Below are 15,479 nucleotides of genomic sequence, written 5' to 3'. Positions count from 1 at the left end.
ATTAAATGTTTGAGGAGTCTGGCTAAACACACTGTGGTACAATCCCGTAATAGAATGCTACCCAGCACTAAAAAGAAAGAAAAAATTTGCAGGTAATGCAACAAATTGGATGGATTTCAAGGGCATCACACTGAGTGAAAAATGTCAATCTTTGAAAGTTAAGTGCTAGATGATTCCATTTATATAACATTTTCTAAACAACACAACTACAGGATTGGGACAACAGATCAATGATTGCCTGTAGTTAGTGCAGAGGAAGAGGATGTGGCTATAAAACCAGTTCCTTTGAGTGGCAGAACATTTCTGTATCTCGATTGTATAAATCTACGCAGGTGAGAAAATCTCATATAACTATACACACAAAAGTACAAAAATTAACACAGAAAGAAAAAACAGTGCATGCAAAACCTAATGAAATCCAAGTAGACTCTAGTTAATTGTATTGTGACGATAACAATTTCCTTGTTTTGAAGACATGCAAGAGTTATTTAAATGTTTCCATTAGGGAAAGCTGAATGAAAGTCAAAGGGGAACTTTCTGTACTAACTTTGCAATTTCCAGTGACTCTATAATTGTTTCTAAATGTAATTTTGAAAAAATCTTGAGATACATTTCTGAGAGCCTATACATCCATTCTTTTAAAAACATTTTTTTTTCTAACCACGTATTTTTATGTGAAGATTTTAGATACACAGAGATAAGGCATGATGAGAACACAATGTAATCACAAGATACTAGTGGGACCAATGGACAGACAAAGCCAAAATTAAACTATGCAATGGTGTGCAACACGGCGTACAAAGTTGTTTGTGAGCACAGTGGAAGTTGTGAACATTCTTTTTCTGGAAGATTTTTAAAAATTGATAGAAGTGTGATGTTTTGTTTGACCTTCAAGACTGAATTGTCAAGTAGACAGTGATTATGGCATTCCTTTGAACAAGAAGGAAGCATTTTATCTTATTGTAGAAATTGCCCCCTAGTTTATTTAGGAAAGTGATCAGTAGTTTTTTAGAGACTCAACCACTTGCTGAAAAGCTGCTGTTTCTGGAGAAATAGGCCATAATTACAAAGCAATTGAAATGATGAAAATGAAACATATTTTATTGAAAGATATTTTTTCTTCTTCTATAATGCCCTTTTGACAGTTTTCCTAGTTTGCTATTTGGCAAAATACGGCACAATAAGCCTCCTTCTTCTAAAACAGCAAATGGATTAATGGATGCTGGTGCTGGTGTCGGGTTTAGATGGACCTTATGATCTTATGACTTTACCCCAGGTTCTCATTCAGAAGATCACAGATATCAAGTAAACATATGGTAGAGGATGACAAAAATGCCTTGCTTAATCGGTTCCATGCATACCTGAAGATTGAAAAGATTGTATCAGCACAGAACAATGTCATACGACTGGACAAGAGCTCAGTCAACGTCTCCGCCATTTTTTTAATCTCATGATAAAGAGCATCTGTAGACAGATGACTATGTAAATATAACTTCAAAGGAAATAAAGAGGACAATGGAAAGGATGAGGCGTGATTTTTTTAAAATTGAAACACGGTTTCATTCTGTCACCTAGGCTGAAGTTAAGTGGCACAATTGCAGCCTCAATCTCCCAGGCTCAAGCTAACCTGCCTCAGCCTCCTGAGTGTCTGGGATTACAGGTATGTGCCACCATGCCAACCTAATTGTTTTTTTTTGTTGTTGTTGTTGTTTTGTTTTGTAGAGATTGGGTCCCACCATATTGCCCAGCCTGGTCTCAAACTCCTGGACTCAAGTGGATCCTTCCACCTTGGCTTCCCAAAATGCTGGGATTACAGTCGATGAGCCACTGTGCCCGCCCCATGTGAGTCTTTAAAGGCAGCGCTCCCTGGCGATTTGGCTCTAGTTAGACCAACGCTTATTCCCCCACTATTCACAGGCATGGATAATACAGACACAACAGAAGCAACATGCAGTTCCGCTTAAAAAATATATTTGACAAGGCAAGAGAAGAGAAGGAAATTAGAAAGGGCTAGAGAGAAGCTAAGGTATATTAAATGAATTCTTTGTGTTTGGCTCCATTTCAATTTCAACCTGCCTCATTATACCAAGGGGTATAAAATCCATTTCCAATAAGCCTATTCAGTTTACAATTATCATTACTTTTTAGATTAAGAAACATATATCCTTTCACATGCTGATCTAGCCATTTTCTTTCACAGAGCAGATCAAGTAATTTTAAAAGCAACTTGAGGCCCAGTGCAGTGGCTCACACCTGTAATCCCAGATGAGGTAGGTGGATCATGAGGTCAAGAGATCAAGACCATCCTGGCCAACATGGTGAAACCCCATCTACTGAAAATACAAGAATTAGTTGAGTGTGGTGGTGCATGTCTATAGTCCCAGCTACTTGGGAGGCTGAGGGAGGAGAATCTCTTGAACCTGGGAGATGGAGGTTGCGGTGAGTCGAGATTGCACAGCTGCACTCCAGCCTGGTGACAGAGCGAGACTCCATCAAAAAAAAAAAAAAAAAGCAACTTGAATATAATCCCCCCTTCTTAAAACTGCTCAATAAATTTTAAAAACCCTTGATAAAGTATCAGTTATCCAGTTGGCAAAGCTTTGCAAAGGGTGGCTCTGCTTAATCTCAAGGTTTATCCCTTTCTTCTTCCATCTCCAGATGTTATCTTCTTACTTTCAGGTTTAATCTCTTTCTTCTATTATTCCAAAACATAAACATTTCACATGCGTGAATGTGTACAGTCTTTCAGAATTTCTCATTTACCTTCCCACATGCAGATCCATTCATCAGGAAAAAAAAGCAAACCCTCTTGAAATACTCTGTTGCCTACCACTAAACCCACATTATTTCTCTGCATAGTTTATATTCATCCTTCAGGTCTCACCTCCAAAAAGTTCAGAAGCTCTTCTTAATGCTTTCTAGTTCTTTGTACATCTCTGTCTTAAACTCATTTGTGCGTTTTCTATGTAAGTAGAAAAGTTGTCTTTGCCTATTTTACTTCTAGTGTTTGGAACAATAAGTGACCCAAAGTTCTATTTTCAATCAAAGATCATCAGATGGTTCAAGAAAACAAACTCATTCTGATATCACATGAACACTAAAGTGTCATAGACAGTGCATGATTCTGAGTGACAACAGTCAGGAAGTAGCATCAATGCACACACACACACACACATACGGGTATAATAACAAGGTTTTATGATTTGGCTGTGTCCCTACTCAAACGTCATTTTGAATTCCCATGTGTTGTGGGAGGAACCCGGCTGCAGGTAATTGAATCATGGGGGCAGATCTTTCCCTTGCTGTTCTCTTGATTGTGAATAAGTCTAATGAGATTTCATGTTTTAAAAGGGGAATTTCCCTACACAAGCTATATTCTTTTGTCTGCTGCCATGTAAGATGTGCCTTTTACCTTCTGCCATGATTGGGAGGCTCACAGCCACATAGAACCTTAATTCCAATAAAACTCTTTCTTTTGTAAACTGCCCAGTCTCAGATATGTCTTTATCAGCAGCATGAAAATGGACTAATACACAAAGAATTTTCATGATTAAGAGCTTGGGAATAACTAACAACTTCCTAAGGCCCCATGTCAACAAGTGCAAGTATTTTCGACTTAAAAGCCAGGAATATATTTGTTCATCCATCAATTCATTCATTCAACATTTTTTTTCAAACCTGCTTTGTTATCATGTTAAGTGGCCCAAGGACCTAATATAAGAATAATTAAAAACTACATGAATTCAAGATGCTCAAAATTAAGTGACAAATTATAGTTCTGGGTCAAAAAGACACAAAAAAGAAGATGCTATGAGCTCAATCATGTATCACCTTAAAGAAACTATTTCCAGTTGTGGTGTGTAGCACATACCCTTTATCTATGTCCAAAAAATTATATAAAAAGTAATGTCAGTATTGCAGAGAATGTCTTCTGTGCAGTTATATTAGGTATATGTTTTTGAAAATTAATTTTCTTCTTTGTTCCTCTAATTATGAATTATCTGTTTTCTACATTCATTCAATATGTCATCCCGAGTTATTCTATGAGGGAAAGGATGGGGAATGATAATGTCAAAAAATACACATCCAGTTCTGACATTGCTGATAATTAACTGTGTGACCTTGGGCAAGTTACTCTGTTTTCTTGGTCTTGGCTGTTTAATTTATATAAAGCTAGACAATCTAAATCAGGATGATTAAAGATGCCAGATGTAAACAAATGTAATCTTTATTGCCTAAAGAAAGTGTTTCACAAAGTTGGAAGACTTGCTGTTTTCCACTTGGAACGCAATTTAGAACATCTATGGTCCTTGATTGACATTCATATTTGTCTTTTCTTTTTCATTCTTAAGACAAAATGCTCTTTATTTTCTCTTTTCTGTTGTTAATGCTTTGGTATCAATGCCTTCGGAATCCTTTGTCACTTGTCCATGGAATTGTATGAATTTCCCAGTAATTCTTCAATTCTATTCCATGGCAATTTGCTGGACAGATGTTTCCTTCTGACATTTCTATAATGGGGAATATGGCACAATAATCAAAGAACAAATTTGTCACCAGTCCAGAGGACTTTTGCATGCTACTTGATTTCAAACATAAACTTCAAAAAGTTTGGGAGATGCTGGAAAATAATAGCAAAATTCCTGACTAGACTCAGAGAAGACAATCAAGCTTTATATGTGGAAACATCTAATTCAAGGTTCTCACGCCCTTTTTTCCAGAGAACGTTGGCATGGTTAAGAGAGAGAAATAAAGTGAGAGAGGGTGGGTGAGGGAGAGAATGTTAGTTACATATGGCTTTGTTATTCACTATATAAATTTGTATATTTCTTGGGGCCTCAGTTTCCACACTATACCATAAGAATATTGGCACAAAACAAAGATTATTAAGCCTATTTTTGTAAGCTTGAATTGTTATGCAAAATAAAATATCTGTTTGGAATATATACACACATATATAAATAAGTATATATACATAATAATATATTTAAAAAATGATAAATTTACAATTGAAACGGTGGTGGTATCAAAGCCAGAATTACTGAGCATCTTTCTTCAAATTTCAAGTCTATCCAAAAAACACCTGTATCAGTTTATGTGCACATGTGTAGTCTTTTGCATACACACAATCAGGGTTTTATAGTCCATCAAGATTTTTTGTCCAAAGATTTTTAAATCAATAGTTAAAATAATTTTTATAAAAAGGTTACAAAATTATAAAAGGAGTCACTTAAAACTGTACTTTCAATAAATGTCACTAATGTTACTAGATATTTACAAATTGCTTTAAAAATAGACTAATTGGTATTTTCATTAGCAAAGTACATTCTTGCATTTTATCCAGCAATTTGAATTTTAGTTCTTTTCTTCTTCACTTATGCTAGTCTCATAGGTATTTCAAAAGTCACTGTTATTTTAGGTTTCATTGACTTCACTACCATAAAGGCAGATAAACTCTCATGTCTGTTGAATTGTTAGATTTGTTCTTTGCGAATTGCCTTCAATGCATTTAACTCATTTTTCTATTTTGTGTAAATTAAAAATGTAGTGTATCTTAGGTATGGCAATTACAATTTTTCAAATCTATCATTTGCATATTTTCTTTTTATGGCATTATAACTTAGAAAAGATTTCTAACTTCTATATTGTCAACTGGGGCTCAACTTTGAGTATTCACATATAAAGAATGGTTATATAAGAAGTTCTTAAAACAGCCTACAATGCTCTATTTGACCTTATTCCATTTTACCTCTCAATATTTCTCCAGTTCTTGAAGCCATATACTGACTTTGCTCTCCTGTGTACACACACACACCTTAGAACCTTTGCACCAGCTCCTGACTCTGTTTAGAGCTCTGTGGTCTAAGGCATCTTCCTGAATTACTAGTCAGTTCCATCAAGTCTTGGCTCAAATGCAATATTTTCTTTCTTTCCTTTTCTCTTTCTTTCTTTCTTCTTTCTTTCTTTCTTTCTTTCATTCAGATAGGGCCTCACTTTGTCAGCAAGACTGGGGGGAAGTGGTGTAACCATAGCCCACTGCTGCCTCAACCTCCTGGGCTCAAACAGTTCTCCAGACTCAGCCTCCCGGGTAGCTAGGATGGCAAGGACATGCCACCATGCCCAGCTAATGTGTTTTCTTTTTTTGTGGACTTGGGGGTATCACTGTGTTATCCAGGTTGGTCTTGAACTCATGACTTGGAGTGATCCTCTTGCCTCAGTATCTCAAAGCACTGGGATTACAAGTGTGAGTCAATGCACTGGCCAAATAGTATATTTTCAATGAGTCCTACTTTATGGTATTACAAAGAATCATAATCTGGCCTACTCTTTACCCACCCTCTCTGGTCCCAGCATTCACAATCTCTTTCCCAGTTTTACTCTATGCTTCACAGTCCTTGTTATCTCCTGGCAAAATAGATTGTATAATTATTTATTTTGCTTGCTACTTATTGTCTCCTAATTATTCAACATAGAGGTCCATGTTTCATTTAATTGTATGCCTCAAGCACCTAGAATTACACCTAACAGGATTCAATAAATATACATTTTATGAATGAAAGATGTATTTACTTTCTAGTTTTTCACCAGAGAATTTTGATATCATTTTTCATTGCCATTATGTTTGCATCTAGGTTTTCTTCTAAATGAGTTTTATTTTTCTGCTTAGTATGAAAGAGTGGTCCACTTTTATTTATTTACTTCTAAATGAATAAATGTTGTTCCAGCTCAATTTAATAAACAGGACATGTCTCATTCCACTGAATTAAAGTAACATCTCTACTACACATTAAATTATGACATACTGGGATCTAGTTCTAGAAACATTCTGTTTTTTTTCACTGAATATTTTGTCTATTTCCATACCAAAGTCATATCATTTGATTATGTAACTTGAGAATATACTCTCTCGATTTAGAACTGTATCCCTTTCACACTCCCAATTTTCTGCTCCCTTGGTTAATTTTTGTACTCAAATACACTTTTCAATTTGTAGTGTCACAGGATCCTTGGGGTGTCACTTCACCAGCCGGAAACCTCTGTGGCTGGTGGCGCCTTCTGCTTGAGTATTGCTCATACTCAGAGTTGGGCTCATTCTCCCCACTTAACCTGGCAGACTGCACTTGGCTCACTCTATCAGCCTGGACCTCACACCTACCAAGGGCAAGCCAGGTGCAGAACAGAGAGGGGTGTGTGAGTGAGCGAGCATCGGGGGTCTGGCCACTGCCCATGGCCAGGCATGCTGACTGTGCAGCAAGGCAGGCAGCTCCAGGCACTGCCACAGGTGTGGGCTTTGTGCAAGGCTGCAGTTGGACCACGTGTACCACACATGGCTTCCACTGTGGACACCCACATCTGGAGAGGGGAATACAGTGATGCCCAGAAGCCTGGAGATGCCAGGAACTGCAGAGCCCCAAAGAGGTGTCACAACCCTGGCTCAGGGAGACCCTAAGTCTGGGTGCCCTGAAGGGTAGCAGTTCTTCTCTCCTTCTCATCACAGGCAACATAGTGAGCAGAGGGTGTATTTCAGCCCTGTTTGTGTTACAGCTCCTTCAGTCCAGTCGTTCAGCAGCTCCCAAGTTCTTGTCCTACATCCAGGAAGAATGAGGTAGGCAGACAACTGGAGGGTGAGCAAGGTGGAGAGAAGCTTCGTTGAGTGACAGCACAGATCTCAGGAGAGGCAAAATGGATAACTCACTTCTGCAGGCAGGTCGTCCCAACAAGTTGTGTAGCTCGCAGCAGCGTCCAGCTCTCAGTAGAGAGGAGAACTGCAATGGGTAGGTCCTTTCCAAAACTGGTAGTCCTTACATCTGTACAAATCTGGCTGAGTCCAGGGTTTTTATGGGCTCAGAACAAAGGATGTGCATGCTGATTGGTCCAAGGGTAGCCATGGGTGGGCCTGGAAGAAGCATCGTAAGTTCTCACTCTGGGCCAAGGACTCCACCTAGAGCTGGAAGCCTGGCCCCCAGTCTTCAGGCCTGGCTTGAAGGTGGGGTTTTACCTGGGACCTACTCCTTTCTGCCCAGGAGCCTATCTACCTCCCATCTTCAATATGATGTGTACAGCACCCAGGCTGTTCACACTGAAGGGCACCTGCAGGCCCAAACTGAGCTGTCATCAGTCCACCCCAGCCTCCCTCCTGCACTCCTCAGTGCCCAAAATCTGGAGGAGGCCAAGGCGACTGGGGAACTAGCATGTCAGCACTGCCCTGAGTGTGCACAGTCCCGGCCAGCTCACTATAGCACCTGGGCCTGGCCTCAGCTTTGCTCCAAAATCAGAGCAGATGCCAGCAGCAGGGAGAGGCCATGGAGTGTAAACAGGTACTTCTGAGCCTGTGGGGATGGGGGCTTCCTGGACCCCCAAGAGCACAGGGATGCCCAGGTCTGTAGCCGTGGCTGGGCAACTGCAGCTGTGCCTGGGAGGGTGGAGCTCCCTGACAACTCAGTAGGGGGAGAGAGGCTTCTGCCTGTTCCCAGCTCCCAGAAGCCCCACAAAGTGCACGACTCCAGGCACCACCCCCTCATACCATACAATTGTATTTATCTCTTGGATTTACTGATTATATTTTACTTATCCTATCTAGAATTGCACTCAATAAGGTCAAGGGTTTTGTTCCTTTTATATATTTATTTACACCTATCCACCAACAAGAGGGCCAAACACAGGTTAATGACTAGTAATTCCTTGATACATTAAAGAATCAATTATGATTTCTAGAAGTAGGTAATGACTAGTAATTCCTTGATACATTAAAGAATCAATTATGATTTCTAGAAGTAGGTTGTTGAAACATGGAAGACTATTGTTAAATGTATCTTTTCTCCATTAACCTTACTAAATACTGTATTAATTCTAATACATTGTTTTAAATTCTCTAGGTAAACAGTAAATTCACCATCAAAACAAAAGATAATTTTAATCTCTTATTTTCAAGTGTTTATAAATAATTAATGCTTTTCTCTTATTATCTATACTTTTAAATCAACCTAAAACATATGTGTCTTTACTAGCCTGCTGACACATATAATAGACAAGTCTTACATTTTGATATCCTAAGAATACAATCAAAAGTCAACAGCAATTTCCAGGGCAATACCTTTCTAGTTTTAGCCCTTGTTCCTTCTCCATTTAACTAAACAGCTAGTCCTGATTTCATTTATTGTTTGTACTTTTTCCCTTTGGACATGGTCCTCATGTTGTTTCTATGGATCAATCTTGAATCTCTTCAATACTATGAATCATGTATTTTTTGTTTCCATTTCTTGCTCTGATCTCTTGTAAGCAAATCCCAGAAATAAATAAGCTCCAATCCCAACTAAACAACACTGACATCACTTCCAGTGTCCAGATGGGTAGATATTATTATCTCTACTGGAGAACACAGTAACAGAAACTCAGTGGGTTAAAGCCACTTGCTCCATTACAGCTTTTCTGATATTTTTATATAAAAATCCACCTAAAAATTCCTCAGAGTGAATATAAATGCAGAAAAACTTAAATTGTTATAATCCATACATCTAAAGTTATATTGTACATTGTAAAATAGAAATAATATGTAAAACAAAATATTAAATAAATTGTATTGCAGATAATATGAAATTTAAATTTAAATAACTTTTAAATTCAACTGGTGATCTTATTCATTTGGGGTCATTTTCCCTTTCTGGATGACTGTCCCTGCCTTTTGTAGCAAAATTCTAAAATGAGTCCCTTTTGGTTAAATTAAGTATCTATCTTTCATTCCAATACTGCTCATCATTTCTAGTATTTGAATTAGCATGTTTATATATGCATATATACGTACATACATATATACATATATATATGTATATTTATAGTGTGTGTGTATAATATATGGTACTTTCTGAAAAGTGCTTTATTGCCTTTGCACATACTGTTTTCACTCCAGGCAATGCCCCAAACCTAGACGTCTCCTACAACTCTCCCAGGATCCAGGTCAGATTACTTTCTCCATGAAGATTTCTGTATAAATGGAAACCCAAAGTTTGCAAGTGACAGGATATCTGAAACTTACTAGATTTGGCAAAGGTAAATTCTCTGATTTTACGAGTAAAAGCTGATCACCCCATTCTCTACACTCCACTTTACCCTGAACTCTTTCTCAAATTTAATTCTTTCCTTGGATGAAATATACTAGAAACATATTTTATTTCTTGATAGATTGAGATTTCACACTATGATTTTTGGTCCATGGTTCTTAAATAATTTTATCAATTTGCATAAACCTTTAACAAAGTGAATTTTAAATTTGAGGAATGGAAAGAAAAAGAGATGGGGAGAAAGAAAGTGAGATAGAAAGAAAGGGAATGAAAGAGAAAATTCTGATAAACTCCAAAAAGAAGAAACTTCTGTGTTCTGAACTTGTAAGATGAAGGGAGTGCTATTTATGAAGTACAGTTTTCTGTAAAAATAGGCTCATATTGATTTTGATGACTTTTCTTTTTTATACCCCAAGCATCTGGTGAATATTGTTGTTGAGTTAAAGCTCGGTGCCTCAAACTGACAGTAACTGCAGTTCAGTGGGTGAGCTAGACCTCTTACGAGTCAAAAATCCTTGATCATAAATCTCAAAATAACAAACATTCGTCAAAAGTTTTGTGGCATATTTTTTTCCATTTTTAGTTCCAAATGTTCTAGTGAGATCTTCCAAATACATAGGCCAGCAAAACCTATCATTGTATTTGTCAGACAGCACAATGCACTTTTACATTGTGAGAGTATTTATACTACTCTTAAGACGTTCCACAATAGTGCAAATCATGGATTTTTAAAATACATTTCCCCTAGAGGTAAAACATATGTTCATTTTTTTTAAATGTGCACACTGAAATAGCTAAAAGTGTTTTCTGAGTGGTAGCATAATAGGTATTTCTCTATTTTTACACAAAACAAACCCTACAAAAATATTAGGAAATACTTGAATTTTGAGACATGTTTAAATTTTAGGGAAAAAATGTTTTTCTTTTCCTCACTGAATGTGTTGTAAAACCTGAACAGAATAAATGTAGCAGGTATTTGAGGATTCTAAATAGAAAGCAACAGCCACACTGAGGAAGAAAACAAGAATTTAAGTACCATTAAAATTATCTTTTTTCTCCCCTTTTAGTGTCTCCTAGCCTACACTTAAGGCAAAGCCAAAACAGAAATTGGGCTGTAGCCCAAGCAGAGAGGGCTTAAAGATAAGCTTATAGTCATACAGGAGATGGAAAGAGGTCCTTTAACATTCCTAGGTAGAAAAAAACTCCTGTTTTCTATTATTTTTCTTTTTTTTCATTCTGTTGTTCCTCAGCCCAGGATAGCCCATAGGCACTGAACACTGGAGGGAAAACCATAAGTCTCAAGAGGATAAAATAAACTTCCTGATTATTTTTTCTTTCTCTTTTCTTCTACCACTTGGTATTTATAGGCAACGGATGGCAGAATAGTGTAAATAAAGCCCCAGATTTCTGGGTGAAAATTCCCAGAAGGAATCTCAGGGAGCCATAAAGTATGAGAGAAATGAAGAGAGAGGAATTCAAAAAAAGTACATCATAGGTTTGTCTATGAACTTCTGGGATCACCCATGAGCGATTCCTGCATGATTTTGACCGTAAGCAGTATTCATTATGCTTGAAGAAATGACCAACAGGATAGATCACTCTAAAGTTCCCAGACGGCCATAGGGTAGTACAAACAGCAAACATTTCTGATTGCTTGTGTAAAAACTTTGAAAACAAAACTGATTTCTTAATTATTCATTCAACTTATTTAGCAATTATAGGACTATAAAGTTTTCTTTTATTCTTAGTAAATTTTTTTAGTTTATGGCTTCTCAGGAACTAGTTTATTTCCTGAAAATTGTTAAATTTATGTGTGTAGAGTTGTTTGTAATATTCTCTTAAATTTTTGTAGTGTCTATGTGGTCTAGTGATAACCTTCCTTTCATTACTAATACTGATGATTTGTTTATTCTTTTTTGTCAGTCTTGCTAGATGTTTATCAGTTTACTTTTTCAAAGAACCAGCTTTTGGTTTTAGTGATTTTTTTCCTATGTTCATTTCTGTTTCTATTTCATTGATTTCTGCTAGTATTTTTTGCTTGTTTTCTTCTCACATTCTTTTTTTTGTCTCTTATTCCTCTATTTATTTTTTTAAAGTTGGAAGCCTAGATTATTGAGTAGAAATCTTTCCTTTTTACAAAATAAGAATTCAATGTTACAAGTTTTTTCTCTGAGCACTGTTTTGTTACATCCCACAAAATTTGATGTGTTTTGGTATGTTTGATTTATTTTTATTTAGTTCAAAGTATTTTCTATTGCTCAGATTTAGTTTCTTTGGGGTGATTGAACAGAGGACTGACGTTTCTGTCTGGTTGCTGGCTGAATGCATCCTCCATTTCCTAACCATGTGGGCCTGTCCATAGAATAGTTCACAAAATGGCAGCTGCCTTCCCCCAGAATGAACAAATGGGAAAGCAAGAGATGCTGAACAAGACAGAAACAAGACTCTTTTTATAACCTAATCTCATAAGTCATATCCCATTCCTTTTGCTAATTTTTGTTCTTTAGAAGCAAATTATTAGTTCCAGCCTAGACTCTAGAGGAGGGGATTATAAAGGGCCGGGATACCTGAAATGGGATATCATTAGTAGACATTTTATAAGCTGCTGCTGAACATACAGAGCACAAACAAACAAACAAGTCAATGATAGAGGCACTGGAAAATGAGATACTGAGGTCCCAGTCACAAGAGATGACCTAACTGGGTAGACTGACCTCTCTCAACATGCTATCAAAGGCAGTGTCTATTCTAAGCTATATTGAAGTAAGGACTCATTTAGATATGAACTCAGATTTCTTTGTTACACTTCTGAGTTTCTGTACCCAGGAGAGCAATTGAAATATTAACATTTGCACTTGGCTTGCTTTTTTATTTCGTTTTAAGAGCTGGCTCTGCTCCACTTTCTTCCTTTCGATTAAAAAAAAAAAAAAAAAAAAAAAAAACTGCTTTTCAGACGATTTTACTGCCTTCCAAACACGAAAGGTTTTGAGTTAGGGAAAACACATTATACATTTTTTTATGGGACAGAGGGAGCAGGACAGAGCTACTGAAATCCAAGTAACATCTCAAAGCCACATGCAAACTGGGCCAAGCAACATTCATTGCGTCAATGAGACTGCGCTCCAGAGCCATGCAATTGCAAACTTCCAGGTAAAGCTAACAATGGCTCTACCTTTCCATTTCCTTCTATCAGAGGCTGAACAAGCGTTGCGCCATGGAATGAGTTCTTGAGATCAGTGTGGATTTTCTGCAAATGCAATCGCATTTTTGAAGTTTATTACATTTCCATATTTCTACATTTAAAAAACATAAAGAAAAACTATACATTCCAAGGGCTTATTTCATGCCACAAACTGGGCTGAAGCTAAAAGGAAAACCTTTTATAGTTGATGTATGAGTTGGAGAAAAGAGGTCTTTTAATGCTCATAGCAGGCAGAATTTGTATTTATCTCATGAAATACTACCACTCTGTGAGATATGGCATATAATTCCTCCTTTACAAATGAGGTATCTGAGGTTCAGAGGTTTCATGATTAGCTCATGTTAAGCAGAGCAGGGCTGAGGCATGCTTCTCATTCTAAGTCTGTCTAATGTCAAAGCCCAAACTTTTCCATGAGTTAACGCTCTTTAAAAAGACTTAAAGTGCACAGTTTAACAACAGATCACATACCAGTAGACAGTCCATCCTTTTTAATAGACTTTGTGGATGTCTGTTACTTTCTAGACAATCATGTCATGAACTGGGAATATAAACTGAAATAAAGACTTCAATATCATTTTTTGGAAGTTCGTGAATCCATGGGAATGTTCAACTTGTAAACAAATAATATCATCAATGTAATAAGAACTAATAAAACACGATCAGAGCATTATAAGAGCATTAAAAGTTAGAAGAAGCTTTATAAGCAAGGCTAGTTTTGTTTAATATGATATATATATATATATATCCTCTGATACCTATAACTTTTAGCATTCTGGAGTAATATAGAGGAGATACACATCATTTAGCTGTAATAATCTTAGTGTATTTTAGGAAATAATTGGCTTCTGCTGTATCATATCATTGAATGAATAAACAGATAAATCTATGGTCATAATTCTAACAATTACTTGAGAAGTAGATCGTGTAGTGTTGAGTTAATTATGGTTATGCATATGTCTGGCTTATCCTTAATAAATAAGTGTAAGATTTTTAGGAGATATCTGATTAATATCTAAACACAAGTAGCTTTTAACATGCTAATTAGATGTCAATTGTTTTGCAAAAATAAATACAAACATTTGTAATGATAATTGAAGTTGAACTTGCTATGATTATTTATTCATTCTAGTTTTCAAACATGCTAATTACTGCAGCTGGAGAAAACCCCATCTTAAATTTTAAGAAATCCTGCCTGGGCGTGATGGCTCACGCTTATAATCCCAGCACTTTGGGAGGCCAAGGCAGTTGATCACCTGAGGTCAGGAGTTTGACACCAGCTTGCCCATCATGATTAAACCCCTTCTCTACTAAAAATACGCACACAAAAAACAAATCAGCTGGGCATGGTGGCAGTCGCCTGTAATCACAACTACTCATGAGGCTGAAGCAGGAGAATCACCCGCACCCAGGAGGTGGAGGTTGCTGTGAGCTGAGATTGCACCATTGCACTTTAGCCTGGGCAACAAAAGTGAAACTGCATCTCAAAAAAAAAAAAAAAAAAAAAAGACAGAAAAAGAAAACCCATTAACTCATCTTTACCAGCTGAATATGTACTCCTTGTAAGATAGTCTAGTTTCAGTATTTTTTTGTTTACTGCCAGATATGTTTAATGACTTGTTTTTGGAGCAGATAACTGAATAGCCCACCTAGGAATGGAGGGTTTGGATGAAATAAAAGAAAAGGTAATTGAGCAAAGGGGGTTAAAATCTGCTATCAATAAAACATTCATTATGGGAGAATAATAGCTTATACATCTTTTTACAGCCTCAAGGTAAGACTAATTTTCCACGAACATCTTTCCAGCTGTACCCAGTCTGAATTAGCCATTTGGTTTTCTGAACTTTCACAGCAGACTTCTTAAAACACTCACATAGACTTACCAGTTTCTCTCTTTTGGGTTTTCCCTTGGTCTCAGAAACCTAGGCTAATTTAGATTCTTGAGCGGAAAAATATATATATATTTGGGTTATGCCCCTTTTAAGTATATATAGCAATCTTTCATAGAGAAGGCAATATGCCTTGTTAGAAAGAGGGGTTATTTTCTTATCAACTCTCTTCAATATCAGGTAGAACTTAGCTTCAATCATGATTACATTATCAACCACCCCACAGAGGGACATTCGATATAGATATAGCAAGCCCATCTACTGTTTTTCAGGCACAATTATAAGATTATAAGCCCTCATTTTTTTGTGCGGGAGGGGGAAGGGTCTTGCTGT

General features: G+C 36.9%; 1 long non-coding RNA gene across 6 annotated transcripts in view; it reads right to left on the bottom strand.

Moving 5' to 3' along the window:
- Window positions 1-15,479, bottom strand: part of LOC105724165 (uncharacterized) — an 85,787-nt gene that overhangs the window by 62,112 nt on the left and 8,196 nt on the right. For all 6 annotated transcript variants that reach the window (XR_010344777.1, XR_010344775.1, XR_010344778.1 and 3 more), the window contains exon 4: window positions 13,231-13,305. This is a non-coding gene — a long non-coding RNA (uncharacterized LOC105724165). The remainder of the gene's footprint in view (window positions 1-13,230; window positions 13,306-15,479) is intronic.

This window comes from Aotus nancymaae, unplaced genomic scaffold (assembly GCF_030222135.1).
Source record: "Aotus nancymaae isolate 86718 unplaced genomic scaffold, 86718_ANA_hifiasm-v0.15.2.pri h1tg000030l, whole genome shotgun sequence".
Taxonomy (NCBI): domain Eukaryota; kingdom Metazoa; phylum Chordata; class Mammalia; order Primates; family Aotidae; genus Aotus; species Aotus nancymaae.
This window is presented reverse-complemented; position numbering and strand designations above follow the sequence as displayed.